The sequence below is a fragment of the Felis catus genome, chromosome F1 (genome assembly GCF_018350175.1).
Source record: "Felis catus isolate Fca126 chromosome F1, F.catus_Fca126_mat1.0, whole genome shotgun sequence".
Classification (NCBI taxonomy): domain Eukaryota; kingdom Metazoa; phylum Chordata; class Mammalia; order Carnivora; family Felidae; genus Felis; species Felis catus.
The window spans coordinates 51,116,837-51,131,747 of record NC_058384.1 but is presented as its reverse complement, the minus strand read 5'-3'; the positions used below and the strand labels follow the sequence as shown (position 1 = coordinate 51,131,747).

At 34.4% G+C, this 14,911-nt stretch overlaps 1 long non-coding RNA gene across 1 annotated transcript in view; it reads left to right on the top strand.

The window, feature by feature from the left end:
- LOC123382905 overlaps positions 1 to 14,911 on the top strand; it is a 32,314-nt gene that overhangs the window by 7,252 nt on the left and 10,151 nt on the right. The window contains exon 3 of the long non-coding RNA XR_006592047.1: positions 11,423 to 11,584. This is a non-coding gene — a long non-coding RNA (uncharacterized LOC123382905). The remainder of the gene's footprint in view (positions 1 to 11,422; positions 11,585 to 14,911) is intronic.

Sequence of the window (14,911 nt, the reverse complement as noted above, 5' to 3'; positions counted from 1 at the left end):
TGCTCAATATCAATAAATAATGCAAATAACTGTCTAACAATGAAGGGAATTTAATTTATAATTACAACTTACTGAAAAAGATGTCTCCAGCTGTAGATGGTTTCCCTGAAAAAGTCTGCAAAATGATTAAAAAAAAGAATTAACACCAATTCTGTACAATCTCTTCCAGAGAATGGAGAAGGGAGTACTCCCCAACCCATTCTATAAAACTAGTGTTAACCTAATACCAAAATCATACGAACACAAGACAAAAGGTAACTACAAACCTATATGTCTCATCATTTTGGATGCCAAGATTCTTAACAAAATATTTGGAAATAGAATTCAGTAATACATAAGAAAAAGAGAATTATACACCATAGTCAAGTGTGGTTTATTCCAGGCTGTTTCAGTAGCTGAAATATCAATCAGTAGAATCTGCCATATTAACAGGCTAAAGAAGAAAAAAAAACCAAATGATTATGACAACTGATGCAAAAAAAAATTTTGATCAAATTCACCCATTGATCAGAAACACCCATTTGTGATTTTTAAAAATGAATACACATGAGAAAAAGAGTAACAGAGGGATATTTCCTTAACTTTTTAAAGAACATCAACAAAGGCAAGCAATATTTACTATATAGTTTAATTATCAAGTTATTTTTGTTTTTCTTTCTAAAGCTAATCATCATAATATAACGCCATAATGGAAAGAATAATATCGTTAAAACCGGAAACTTTGCTTTCAAGCTTGACATTTTCAATATTTTGGAGGACAGATAGACACATAGATTAATGGAATGAACTAGAGAATGCAGAAATATGCCTATTTAAGTAAGGTTAACTCATTTCTGACGAGGGGGTAAGACCATAATCATTTCAATAAATAAAGATGGAACAATAGAATACACACACAGACACACACAGAGACACACGCCAGCAAATCTTAACCTATTCCTCACACCTTATACAAAAATTAACTCTAAATGAATTACAGACTTATATATAAAATGTAAACCTGTAACTTAAATTAATCAAACATGACTGGCACTAAAAGCATGGTCCATAAAATTAAAAAAAAAAAATCCTAAATTGAGTTTCATCAAAATTAAAATATTTTGCTCTGCAAAAGATCCTGTTAAAGTATGAAAAGACAACCTATGGATTGGGACAAAATATTTATCAACTACACGCCTGACAAAAAAAAATCAGATATAGGACACATAAAGAATTCTTAAAATTCAACCCATTACAAAAAAAAACTATTTAATTGCATTGTTGGATTGGGCATAAAGACAAGAAAGAGGTAGAGACATGAAAAGACATTTCAAAAAAACAACTGGGTAGGTGTTCAACATCACTAGCCATTGAAGAAATGAAAATTAGGCCATGATGTAAACAGTTAAAATTAAAAGCAATGTCAATACCTAAGGCTGGTGATGACACAAAGTAAATGTATCTTTTATACATTGCTAGTGGGAACATAAAAATTACAGCTATTCTGGAAAATGGTTTCTAGAAAACCAAGCATATAGACAACCATATAGAAAACCAACCATATAGAAAACCAACCATAAAACAATTGCATCCACTTCTGTGTATTTATTCCACAGAAATTAAAACTTATTTCCAAAAAACCTGTACACAATAATTAGCAGCTATTTTAACAGCTAAGAACTGGGAAAAAACAAAATGTCCCTCAATAGGTAAATATTACCACAATTTAGTGGTACATGCATACAAGGAAATAGTTCTCAGTGATAAAAAGGAGCAAACTAGTGATCATGCTCAACAACTTAAATGGACCTCGAGGATCTTATAATGAATGAAGAAAAGGAACAATTTTTAAAGATCACACACTATCTGATTCAATTTATACAACATTCTTGGAATGGAAAATTGCAGAGATGGGAAAAATGATTAGTGTTTGCCAGGATTTAAGCACTGTAAGGGGTTCAGGGGTGGGTAAAACTATAAAGGGATTGAACTAGGGAGATCCTTGAGGAAATGGAGTATTTTATATCTTGATTGTGGAGATGATTACACAGTTCTGTATATATAAATATGTACAAAGTGCCAATTTCAAATTCCCATTTTTGATAGTTTGCTATAATTAGGTAAGATGTACCTACTGGGTGAAGTGTTCATGGGACATTTCTGAGCTAAATTTTTTTATTTTCTTTGATAATTTTGCAATATCCTATGAATATATAATTATTTCAAAATGCAAAGTTTTTTTCAAAGAGATACTTCTGCTCTTACTGACATTGACACTCACTTACTTCAACATGATCTGTGTTCTTTATTAACTATTTGCCATTCTTTTCAGTAAGACTTATGAGAAGCTTGGCATTAACCTATAAAATACATAAGGCTCCAGAAATACCACAACTTTTCTGGGAAGAGAGTCCACACTGCATTTGCTGCAGAAACCTGATTCTACCTAGTTATTCAAGAAGTTTTCTAGTTGAGAATGAGAAAAAGTAGCTGGAAAGTGTGAATTGTAGGGTTTTAGTGTTCTTGACCTTGACTTACAAGGGCAATAGCATTTGATTTAAGACATTAACTCATTTTGATGTTTATGTCTTTGAAATTTACTTTCAAAGAGATTTAGTCTTTCAACTGAATTTCTCTCTAAGAATTCAATAAAGGTAGGGGATTTATATCCAAATTTGGGACTTGTCTATATAGCTTTTGAATCACTGAGTGATCAGAGAAGCAGAAACACTCTGAACACTACAAAATAATGATTTATTATAGTAGTTAGAATCTACACAATTAAGGGAAGAAGAGAGGAATTATGGTCTGGAACGGAGAGCTGACTTATCAGAGAAAAGTCACTAACCAGCCCTTAGTTACCCTGGAGCATGGAGACAAGTAGGAACTTGCAGAGAAGCTGAGAAACTAGAAATATGCACCTGCTAGAGTAGAATCAAAGAAGAAAGGTAAGTGGTGGAGGAGTCTATGGAAAGGTGCTGTTTCTGTGTCTGTTGATAGGACAGAGACTGTTTATCACCAGAAAGAGGAGTTACATGAAAAGCATGGGGAAGAGGACTAACATGAACCTGATAGCATTGCTACATCTTTCTCTAACCGTGGGGGAGATTGAAAGCCTTCACTAACCCACTGGCTATCTGCTCCTAATCACCAGGGTGAATATGGATGATGTCTCACTTCTGCTTTCCAAATCTTAAATATATATATATATATTTCTCTTTTGGCCAATTCTGACTTGGAATAATGGAAGAAAAGGAAATCTGGGAAACAAAATTCTGTCTTAGCCAAATTGACACAGCCCAAAGCCACCATAGTTATTGTTTAAAATCAATGTTTTCATGCTGACTTTGAAACTCATAGTTGAACCATGAATGCGACATGTCTGAAAAGAGGGTGGATATAATTTTAGAGGAGAAATAAGAATTGGAAGTACATTTTTCAGACTTGAATAAAGTGTTCATGGAATCAATATAGTAAATAAACTGTAATGATGCATTTTTCTGCCTTTTAGAGACAATCCATCTTGTCCTCAGGAAGTATACTAAATAGTAGTTTGTATGAATGTAAAAACTTCATAAAACTATGAAAAAGAGTCCTCAACTTTTCCAGTATACAACATTTCTATTTGATTGTAGGCTTAATATTTTATGGAGATAGGTCAACAGAAAATGAGTTCTAGAATATTGGGAGAAAAGAAAATTATTCTTGTCACCTGAGGTTTCCAGCTATATGGAGGGATATCTGCTCATGTAATATCCCCAACCTTCAATTCCTTAACTCACTCATTTCTAGGGAAGGAGGAATAACTAACATGATTGGTATATTTGGAAAAAAGATTTGGACATATGTTCAACCACTCTGTCATAATTTTCTTGGGAAACAGTTGTCAACAGGAAACAGGATTTTACTGTAACGAGACCTGCTGTTTTACAATGCCACCTGTAGCTGGACCAATCTATCTAATTCTGACATTCAGAAACAGGAAGACTTTGTCCTCTGATAATATTCTGTTTACAATATGCCTGGCTCCTTATTTCTATCCATTGTTTCAGAACTTGTGCAAGGAATATTAGTGTTATTTCTTAGTCATCTTAATCTCAAGCTGTCAAATATTCTGTTACTTAAAGGTACCATCCTAAGTAATAGAACATTTTTCCTTTGTGGAAAGAACCACCTTAGTGGGTCCTGCTCATGATAGAATAAGTATCTTACCTGATTGAAATATTAGAGCAATGTTCATTGCCCTTACATATGTTAGTAAAGCTATATGCTAGGTTGCTATAATAAGAAACTCCAAAATATAATGCTTTTTGACATGACAGACATTCTCCAATCCTAAACATGGGATAGGGCAGACGATCCAGTGCTCATATCCAAAGCATGTGGTTTCCAGATTCCTTCCTTTCCATCCTTAGACTTTGCCATAATATATTATCAAAGATGTCTGCATTCTACATTCCAGTATATAGAGATAGTGTAACAAAGGGAGGTGGAAGAGAAGGGCTTTTTTATTCTTTTTAAAATAAAAAAAAATTATTTAAATCCAAGTTGGTTAATATATAGTGTAATAATGATTTCAGTAGTAGAATTTAGTGATCCATCACTTATATATAACACCCAGTGCTCATCCCAACAAGTGCCTTCCTTAATGCCCATCACCCATTTAGCCCATGCCCCCACCCTCACTCTTCTCAATATAAGAACAAAACCCGAAGTTAGTCATAACTGTCACCTTTCTGCCATTTGTTTAAACTTAAAAAGTTACCGCATTTTTGGGGCGCCTGGGTGGCTCAGTCGGTTGAGTGTCCGACTTCAGCTCCGGTCATGATCTCATGGTTTGTGGGTTTGAGCCCCGTGTTGGGCTCTGGGCTGACAGCTCAGAGCCTGGAACCTGCTTTGGATTCTGTGTCTCCCTCTCTCTCTCTGCCCCTCCCCCACTCATGCTCTGTCTCTCTCTGCCTCTCAAAAATAAAGAAATGTAATAAAAATATATATAAAAAATAGTTACCACATTACTAAAAGAGAGACTTTACCGAAGTAGTCATTTTCTCAGTTTTATTTTTTTTTAATTGTATAAGAAAGGTTGATTTTGAGCAAGAATTAGCTATTCCTACCAAAATGCCTGGCGTGAATTTCTGATTGCATCTGATTTGGTGTGGAAAGGGTCACATTATTTTTTTTTCTGCTCTGTTCTGTAAATGATGGGGAAACTGGGTCAGACCTCATGCCATACCTTTTGGCGTCTGGCCATAAAACACATCTCTTCTCCTTGAACTTTTGTGTTTTTGTATCTGACAGAGCATGTGGCAATCTGCAATGCCCTATGTGCATAAATTTTAGCACATTACCAGCTACAGTGAGTTCATTAGCTGGTGCAAACATCAAATTTGGAAGCAGGTATTTTTGTTGACTTAAATTCCAAGATTTGATCTTCAATCCAGTTATAAAACATATTTATGAGCACTAAAGTGCTCAACTTTTCTGTCCATTTTCTGAATTTGATCAGAGGCTAGGGAGGAGAGAGGTAAAATTTAATGTTATTCCAACTCCAACATATATTAATTTATCTGATCCTGAAAACAGTACAGCTAATTAGCTGAGGTGATATTGTTATTTTCACGTAAATGGGAGGAAATTCATATCAAGAGAGTTGATTTTAAGGAGAGGATAGAAGCAGAAGGTAAACACTCTGGAAAATGCTAGTACAGTTTTGGTTAATTGGTTGTTTGCTCAAATAGTGCAGAAATATATAACAAACATTTTTAAAGCATAACTTTTAAAAATGTTTATTTATTTTGAGACAGAGAGTGAGTGCAGGGGAGGGACAGAGAGAGAGAGAGAGAGAGAGAGAGAGAGAGACAGAGAGAGAGAATCCCAAGCAGGCCCTGTGCTGTCAGTGCAGAGCCCTATGTGGGGTTCAGTCTCATGGACTGTGAGATCTTGACCTGAGCTGAAATCAAGAGCCAAAGGCTTAACTGACTGAGCCACCTAGGCTCTTCAAACATAACTTCTTTATGAAGAAAGGAAAAATTATTAATGATAAGTCAGGAATGAATATAGCTTTGGAGAAAGACACTATTGGCTTTGACTCAGATCATCCACTTCTTAGTTATATGAACTAATTTATATAACTATAGTTGCATAAATAACTATATACTGGTAACTTACTTAAACTCTCAGAACTTGTGTTTCCTATTCTAAATGGGTGTGATAACATCACTTCATAAGATTATTGGGAGGATTCAGTAAAAGGTAATATGAAAACACCTATTCCACTTATTTAACATACCACATGTAATATAATTTAATTGCATCCCAGTCACATAAACCCAAAGCAGATTTGAATAAAATGAAAGAATTTGTTTTCTTTACTTCATAATATAAGGCCTTGGGATTTAAATTTAAAAATTATGAGCATATGTTATATTAATTTTTTCCAGTTACTGTCCAACAATACAGATTCAATAAATATTTGCTTTATGAAATAGTTGATATTACATCAAAGGCTTAAATGTATAGACTTGATTATATATAAAATGTGTAGGGCATTATTACACTAATATGAAAGAAATTCTGAATATACATGGTTTGCGGTTGATATAAAAGAAGACAAACACAATTTCATAAAATCTCTCTTGAAGTCATTGTTGAAAACAAATATTGGATATCTGGTCAGTTTAGTCATTCTTACAGTCTTATTTTCAAATTAAGAAAGACAGTGTTACTATTTTGGTGAATCAGCTTTAAATAGTAAGAACTTGATGATTTCTGAGGTTCCCTCAAGGGTTAAAACAATCCCTATTTTCTTAGAAGCTGCTGCAAAGATTTTTAAGACAAAGTGTTTTTCCCCTTCTTTTCTCAAAGAAGAGCAATCAAAAAACAACAACACAACATTCAATACTGTGCACCAAATCATTCCCATTTGATGTTGAAAGAGATGATCCCATTAAGATGATTATCACTTACAAAAAGATTTCATTTCACAGTCTATGATAGATTTCCTTTTGACTTGCTACTCTTTAATTCTACCCTTGTCTAACTTCTAAGATTCTGCAGTTTCTGTGTCTTTTCTTAAATGAATCCAAATATTCAATATTATTTTTTGCTCAGTAGGATGTTATAGCAAACACATATTTAATGTTGTACAAGAAATGGTTTATTTTATGTATTATTAAAAATAAAACAAACCAACAAATAAAAAAACACAAAACAAAAAACCTGGTCCATAGGGAGCTGCAAGGGAGAATATTATATCCACATATTATAGATTTCTGACAGACAAAATGTTTTAATTCTATTTTGATGTTTGTTAAAGAAAAGTTAAACGAACAGGAGAAAGTGCATCAGTAACACAACTATCAGTGACAGAAGGAAAGGAAGCTGGGGACAGGGTCGGGGACAGTTAAAAGGAGACCAAGGTAGAAAAAATAGGTAAGAAAGCCTAACTATACAAGAAAGTTTCCTTGACAGAAAGGGATCTAACTTACAACTATTCAGAGTCAATAACCTTAGACACACGAAGAGAAAATGAGGGTACAGAAACCAAACTCAACTATACAGTAATAAAAGGTAGTGGCAAACTCAAAAAGAAGCTAATAAGAACATGAGAGTGTGTGTGTGTGTGTGTGTGTGTGTGTGTGTGTATATATATATATATATATATATATATATATATATCACTGAACGTGTATATTCAGGTGAATAATCAATATAGTGAAATATGATGGGAATTGTCTGGTAAGATATCATGACACTTGAATCAATTAGAAATTAGATAATGAGCACATATGATATATTAAATGTGATTGTATTCAAATCAAATAGAATGATGTAAATGTACTATGAATTAATGGGGGAAAAAGATAACAGGAAGGAGACTAAGAGAAGAAAAATCTAGGAAAGTGTAAATTCGTCAGTGTTAAACAACACTTCAAACTGCAGAAGTTGATTTTGGGGAAAAATACATTGTATCTTGTCTTTGTTAAAAGGAGAAGGTAGGGATGTGGAAATAAGAGCAGAATATTATCAGCTGGAACAAACAATGTATTTTGAAAGAAGAGCAGTCCAGCATAAGAGACAATCAAAAAGCTAAAATTTTTCAGAAAGATCTCTTAGAGCGTTATTACTGGCATATTCAAAATAATACTGATTAAAATTGTCCCACCTTGAGGGATCATGTAACCATTGCTCTAACTGGCACCAGAAATAATTGCACTTTGATCAGAGAGGATTATGCTTTTACTACCATTGATAAACTGAGGCATCACGGATTATCACCTAAGCATCAACTACACATTTTTGAGTACCTTCTAAATGTCAAGTGTTGCATTAGGCATTTTGAACTATAAAGATGAAAAGGATATGCCTTCATTTTGAAGATATTGACAGTTAATGGCAAAGCTGGCAAACACATTTGAAAGAAAATGTAATTATTGATTAGGAAGCTAACATTTAATTCTTCCTAGGGGATGCAAAGCAGAAATCACAATGGACTTACACTTGACCTAAGACTTGAAAAATAAATATGAACTGCCTTAAGTAAAGAGTTTTATTTTTTGTCATGATACGAAATTTTGCAAAAAGCTTACTAACCTACTGATTATAAACTGAGATTAAATCACACAACATTTTATTGAATATTGGATTTTCCTTTAAATAACTTGGGAGTATTAATTTTGAAGCTCATACTAGGATGCAGAATATCATTATAAAACTGTCATTTCAATTGAGTGTGCCTGTGGCACATTTGCATTGCACTCCCTCCATTGTGAGCCAAGTATATTCAGGTAAGCAGGGTTAGCTTTGCCAAGGAGATCTTTCCAGAGTCCATGTTCAGTGACTGAATTTAGCCCATCCACATGATTGGAGTAGGCTGGACTACAGTAGAGACTTGTATTGAATCTTCTATTTGTCCTGAATAAATACTAAATGCTGGAGGAACAGCCTAAAGCCTCAACTGAAGAGTACATCATATAACACATTGCTTTAGTTGGAGGATACACCTATGTTATGCTACGCTACAATATGCTATACTACACTACACTATTGACGGTGACAATTACTTTATAAATATAGTATCAAAATTACCTATTAAAAATTGGGTTTTTCCATCAAAACCCTAGAAGAGAAAGTAGGAAAAAACCTCTCTGACCTCAGCTGCAACAATTTCTTACTTGACACATCTCCAAAGGCAAGGGAATTAAAATCAAAAATGAACTATTGGGACCTCATGAAGATAAAAAGCTTCTGCACGGCAAAGGAAACAATCAACAAAACTAAAAGGCAACCGATGGAACAGGAAAAGATATTTCAAATGACATATCGGACAAAGAGCTAGTATCCAAAATCTATTCAGAACTCACCAAACTCCACACCTGAAAAACAAATAATCCAGTGAAGAAATGGGCAGAAAACATGAATAGACACTTCTCTAAAGAAGACATCCAGATGGCCAACAGGCACATGAAAAGATGCTCAATGTCACTTCTCATCAGGGAAATACAAATCAAAATCACACTGAAATATCAACTCACACCAGAGTGGCTAGAATGAACAAGTCAGGAGACTATAGATGCTGGCGAGGATGTGGAGAAACAGGAACCCTCTTGCACTGTTGGTGGGAATGCAAACTGGTGCAGCCACTCTGGAAAACAGTGTGGAGGTTCTTCAAAAAATTAAAAATAGACCTACCCTATGACCCAGCAGTAGCACTGCTAGGAATTTACCCAAGGGATACAGGAGTATTGATGCATAGGGGCACTCGTACCCCAATGTTTATAGCAGCACTTTCAACAATAGCCAAATTATGGAAAGAGCCTAAATGTCCATCAACTGATGAATGGATAAAGAAACCGTGGTTTATATACACAATGGAATACTACGTGGCAATGAGAAAGAATGGAATATGGCCTTTTGTAGCAACGTGGATGGAACTGGAGAGTGTGATGCTAAGTGAAATAAGTCATACAGAGAAAGACAGATACCATATGGTTTCACTCTTACGTGGATCCTGAGAAACTTAACAGAAAACCATGGGGGAGGGGAAGGGGAAAAAAAAGTTACAGAGAGGGAAGAAGGCGAACCATAAAAGACTCTTAAAAACTGAGAATAAACTGAGGGTTGATGGGGGGGTGGGAGGGAGGGGAAAGTGGGTGATGGGCATTGAGGAGGGCACCTTTTGGGATGAGCACTGGGTGTTGTATGGAAACTAATTTGACAATAAGTTTCATATTAAAAAAAATTGGGTTTTGTTTTTTCTATGTATTACATTTTCAGGAGACCTGAAAAATATACTGTAGAATTCATGGCCACAACACACAAAACACACACATATACATACAGGCATGCACATGCCATTGAAATATGAAGAATTGCAAGTTGGCAAAACAGAGTTGTCTTTTCATTTCTTTAAAAAAATAACAGTACCATAAATTTAATTTGAACTGTCCAAGATAGGAATTGAAATTTATCTTCTCAAACTCACATAAACATTCACTATGACTCAGCACCATTTTTATGCCTTCGTGAATAAATAAAAGCTTTTGAGATTTAAGTGAAATATTTTATTTTGAGACTTCAAATGTGCATGTGTGTGTTTGTGTGTGTTTCAGACAAGATAACATTTCAAATATAGTAGAAATATAAGACTACGTACCATATGATTCCATTTGTATAACATGCCCCAAAATGGCAATTCTTTGGAGATGGAAAGTAAATTAGTAGTTATCTCATGCTGGAGCTGGGAAGGTGAATTAATAGCACATGGGAATGAGCAATTATTTTAGCGTGATGAAAATGTCATAAAACTTTAGTATGGAGATGGTTCCATAACTCAATGAACTCATTAAAAATTGTTGAATTGTATGCTTAATACAGGGGAATTTCATAGTTATTGATGATTTTTATGATAAATTAGACTTCAATATGTTATTTTAAAAGGAGAAAGAAAAAGAATATATTCCACAGAAGCAGGCTGGTTGAGAAATAAACCTCTTTTGGAAAAAAAATCAGTATTTTAACAAATTAATGTTTAATTATTTTATCTTAGAAAAAGCTTATTAAAGTTGTAAAGAGGGAAATGTTTTCCCAAGTGATATTTCAATAAAATGACTACAATCACTTCACAGCTTAACACTGTTATAACAATATAATTATAACATTTCACTTATGATTTCACATTCATGTTTTTATTTATCTTTCATAATCATAAATCTTACTGATTAGCAACTGAAAAACATTCCATCAATTGGACAATCACAGTTAATCAACATTCCATTGATAAAAATTGGCTATTTTCTATATAAACCATTCAATCAGGACATTGCTGCATATGTTCATTTGGATATTATGAATATTTCTTTGTTCCATTTCACATAAGTTAAAATATTCAGTATGTTCATATTCTTTGTCTTAAAATATTTTGATCATCTGCCTGTATATACAGGATGAAGTACCTGACGTGATATCCTCTGCTGCTGAATATGTTGAATTGTTTTCCACGTTGTCTCTCTCTTAAATTCGGAGGTTGTTGCCAGCTCTGACACATGGGTTGGGGCTTGTCGACTGAGGATTCCTTTCAGCAAGCAGATGAAGGCATGGCTATTAGGTGAGAGTACCGTAATTCTGAAATGAGGAAGCCTCTGTGGAGTACAATGGCTAAGCTGGCGTTCCTTGTTCTCGCAAAGCCATATATGCAATGTCATTATATAAACATCATCTTTTGTTTTGATTTTTGCTTTTCAGTTAGGAAGCTCCCCAATGAACTTAGCTAGAATGGAAACTTTAGGCTGCACCTAAGTGGCCAAAGAGATAGGGAGGTTTAAGTCTTACAAATATTTGGCAGACGTTCCAATCCTTCCTTCGTTCTGGCCACTTCCTTATCTTCTCTGACTTCTGCACTGCCGACTCACAGTCTGGAACTTCCCTGGCACATGTAGAGATGTTGGTGTGCATACACATATATATACACAGTGTTCTTTTTTTTTTTTTTTAACATTTATTTATTTTTGAGACAGAGAGAGACAGAGCCTGAACGGGGGAGGGGCAGAGAGAGAGGGAGACACAGAATCGGAAGCAGGCTCCAGGCTCTGAGCCATCAGCCCAGAGCCTGACGCGGGGCTCGAACTCACAGACTGCGAGATCGTGACCTGAGCCGAAGTCGGACGCTCAACCGACTGAGCCACCCAGGCGCCTCTATACACAGTGTTCTAAGAGAAAAGTAAGTTCCTTCTGAATGCCAGGCTCCTTTTACTTAGCAATATAATTTAGCAATAAATTACATACAGATATACATCGTAATGAACTTAGAAATCACATGATAGTCCACGTGTAGTACAATTGTTTCTTGATTCAATGGCGGATATTTACATCGGGCATTCTCAACCTTGGCTACATAATAAGATCACTCAGGGAACTTTTTAAAATTACAATACCCTATCTCCAGTAAAGATCAGTTAAATTATTGTTTCTAGTAGGGGAAAGGCAAATTCAGGAATAATTCTATTTTTAAAGTTCTTCAAATGATCCCAATGTGCAGCCAAAGATGGAAATTTAGATGTCTCCATTTTTTTGTCAAACATAATAATGCAATTATTGTCCTAATTATTTTATTTTTAGTAAATAATTTGAAATATTTTTCATGATAAATACCTAGATATGAAATTGCCAGTCTAAATGGTATGCCATATCTAAATGTCTGAATGAATTGCTAAATTGGCCTGTGAAAGTTTGTCAATTAAACAATATGTGACAATGCCCATATTTCTTCATATAATGATCAGAACTAGATATTATGAGTAAACTTAGAGACTATATATTTTTTGAAATGTACCATAAAAACCTTATTATAGTTATAACACATCAATGCAAAAATCAATGTCATACAGAATCCAAATTTGAGAATTTATTATTCCTTTATACCTATTTTTCATAATTAGTCCCAAAGAAATATAATTTCTTCACATTTGATTATGTTTTGATTATCTTGTAGCAATATAACATCAATATCTACACATAGCCAGTATTTTTTAAAAATGATAACAACCGTTTCTCACAAACTTAAGAAATCAGATTAAATATCCTTTGCAATGTAGAAATCAGAGATGAGAGAAGTTTTGAAATGTATCTGAAACTTTACTTTCATTTAGTACTGTAACCTCTGCTTTTTAGACACAGGTAAGCTAAAGTAAAATTGCTTGAAGCATAAGCAGAAACACTTTGTGTTTTCTGAACTGAATGTCAGACTCATTCAGGAATGTATTAGGATCATTAAGAAAATGACTTCTGTTTGTTGTTAGAAATTAAAATTTTTATCTGAGTGTGAACTGCTTTTGAAGCTGGTAAGAACCATATATTGATGGGATACCTTAGTGAGAGATTTGGTTATTTTTCCATTTTAGGTATATGAGCGTATAGTTTTCCATTGCCCCAATTGCACTCTTATTTATTTTTAGTCAAAGGAAAAAAAATGTTTGACATATTCTGATCCACAGAGTTATCAGCAAAAATAGTTTATCAAGAGTTTGTGACTGATTGTATTACCAGTAGAGTAATGACTTCTTTATGTATATTAAATCATTGCATGATGAGTCCCCCACAGTAACAATCTGTCTTTAAATATTAAATTCTGATGAACTGTGCTCAATTTTCTTTGAGAGCCTAAAGATCTGAAGAGTTGTCACCTAAAAAAAAAAGGTAAACTGGAAATGGACAGTCCCTAGAAGAGACTGAAGCTCAACTTTGAATTAGTCCGTGAAATTGGGTTGAAGTGACTGGAGTGCTAAGCCAACAGCACTATAAATTCCAGAAACAGACCTACACCTACATGGGCACTAGGGTTATCATAAAAATGTCACTGAAAGATGAGAAAATAATTAACTTTAGGCAAATGTGTTTGCAAAACTGGATATGTGTATGGAAAAATTAAAACTGACCCCAACCTCATACCATATGGAAAAGTAAATTTCAGATGAATTGTAGGCTTAAATTTAGGCAAAATAATAAATGTTCTAGAAGAAAATACAGGGAAAAACAAAAACAAGCTTCATGGTTGGAAAATGCAGAATAATGTAGTCATTTATTTTAAAAATACTGTTATTTTAAAAATTACAAATACCTGCTTATCAAAAGATACAAAAAAATGAGTGAAAAAGAAAACCAGTGGAGAAAATTGCAACATATATGAGTGGCTAGGCACACACACATTATTCCATCTCCTTAAAATCCAGAGGAAAAACAATAAAGCATGGCGAGTTATCAGTTACCATTATTCATACATTATTATGGTAAGGGGAAAAAGACATCCCATGCCAAACTTTATAATATGCAGTGGTGGGTAGTCAGCTGAATGAATGCTGGAGGGGGTCCTCTGCTAATCTCTGGAGTTCTTTCTCTGTGCACCTCTCTCCCAGGATCCTGTCCATCCTGCAAGCCCTAGAAACATCATTGGTTTTCCAGCACCTTCAGCTTAATGTCCTCAACTCAGAAGGTCTCTTGGGCGTTGCTTAGTTCCCCTACTTTGGCGAGGAGTCCTGGCATCTCTCTGAAGGCAGTAAGCCCGTACACATGTCGGGCTCATCGTATTTATTTCCCGTCTCTCAGAGATCACATTGTATCATTCCCTGCCCTCTAGAATCTCAAAATTGCTGTTTTGCATATTTTGCCTTTTATTTTGGTTGTTTCTGACAGGAGAGTAAATCTGGTTTGTGTTGCTCCATCTCAGCCGGAAGCAAAAGTAGCATCACTAATTTTAAACAATTTTTCGCAGCATGGTTAAAAGCAAAGTTCTGCTACTGCAAACTAGTGAAACCAGTCGGTTTTCCATTTCATTTATCGTGTCATTTATTGCTTTCTTGAAATCTTCAGCTTTTAGTTTAAAAAATAAAATATAATTGGTCATCGGCTTCTTCATTGTTGGTTTATGAAAAGAAATATT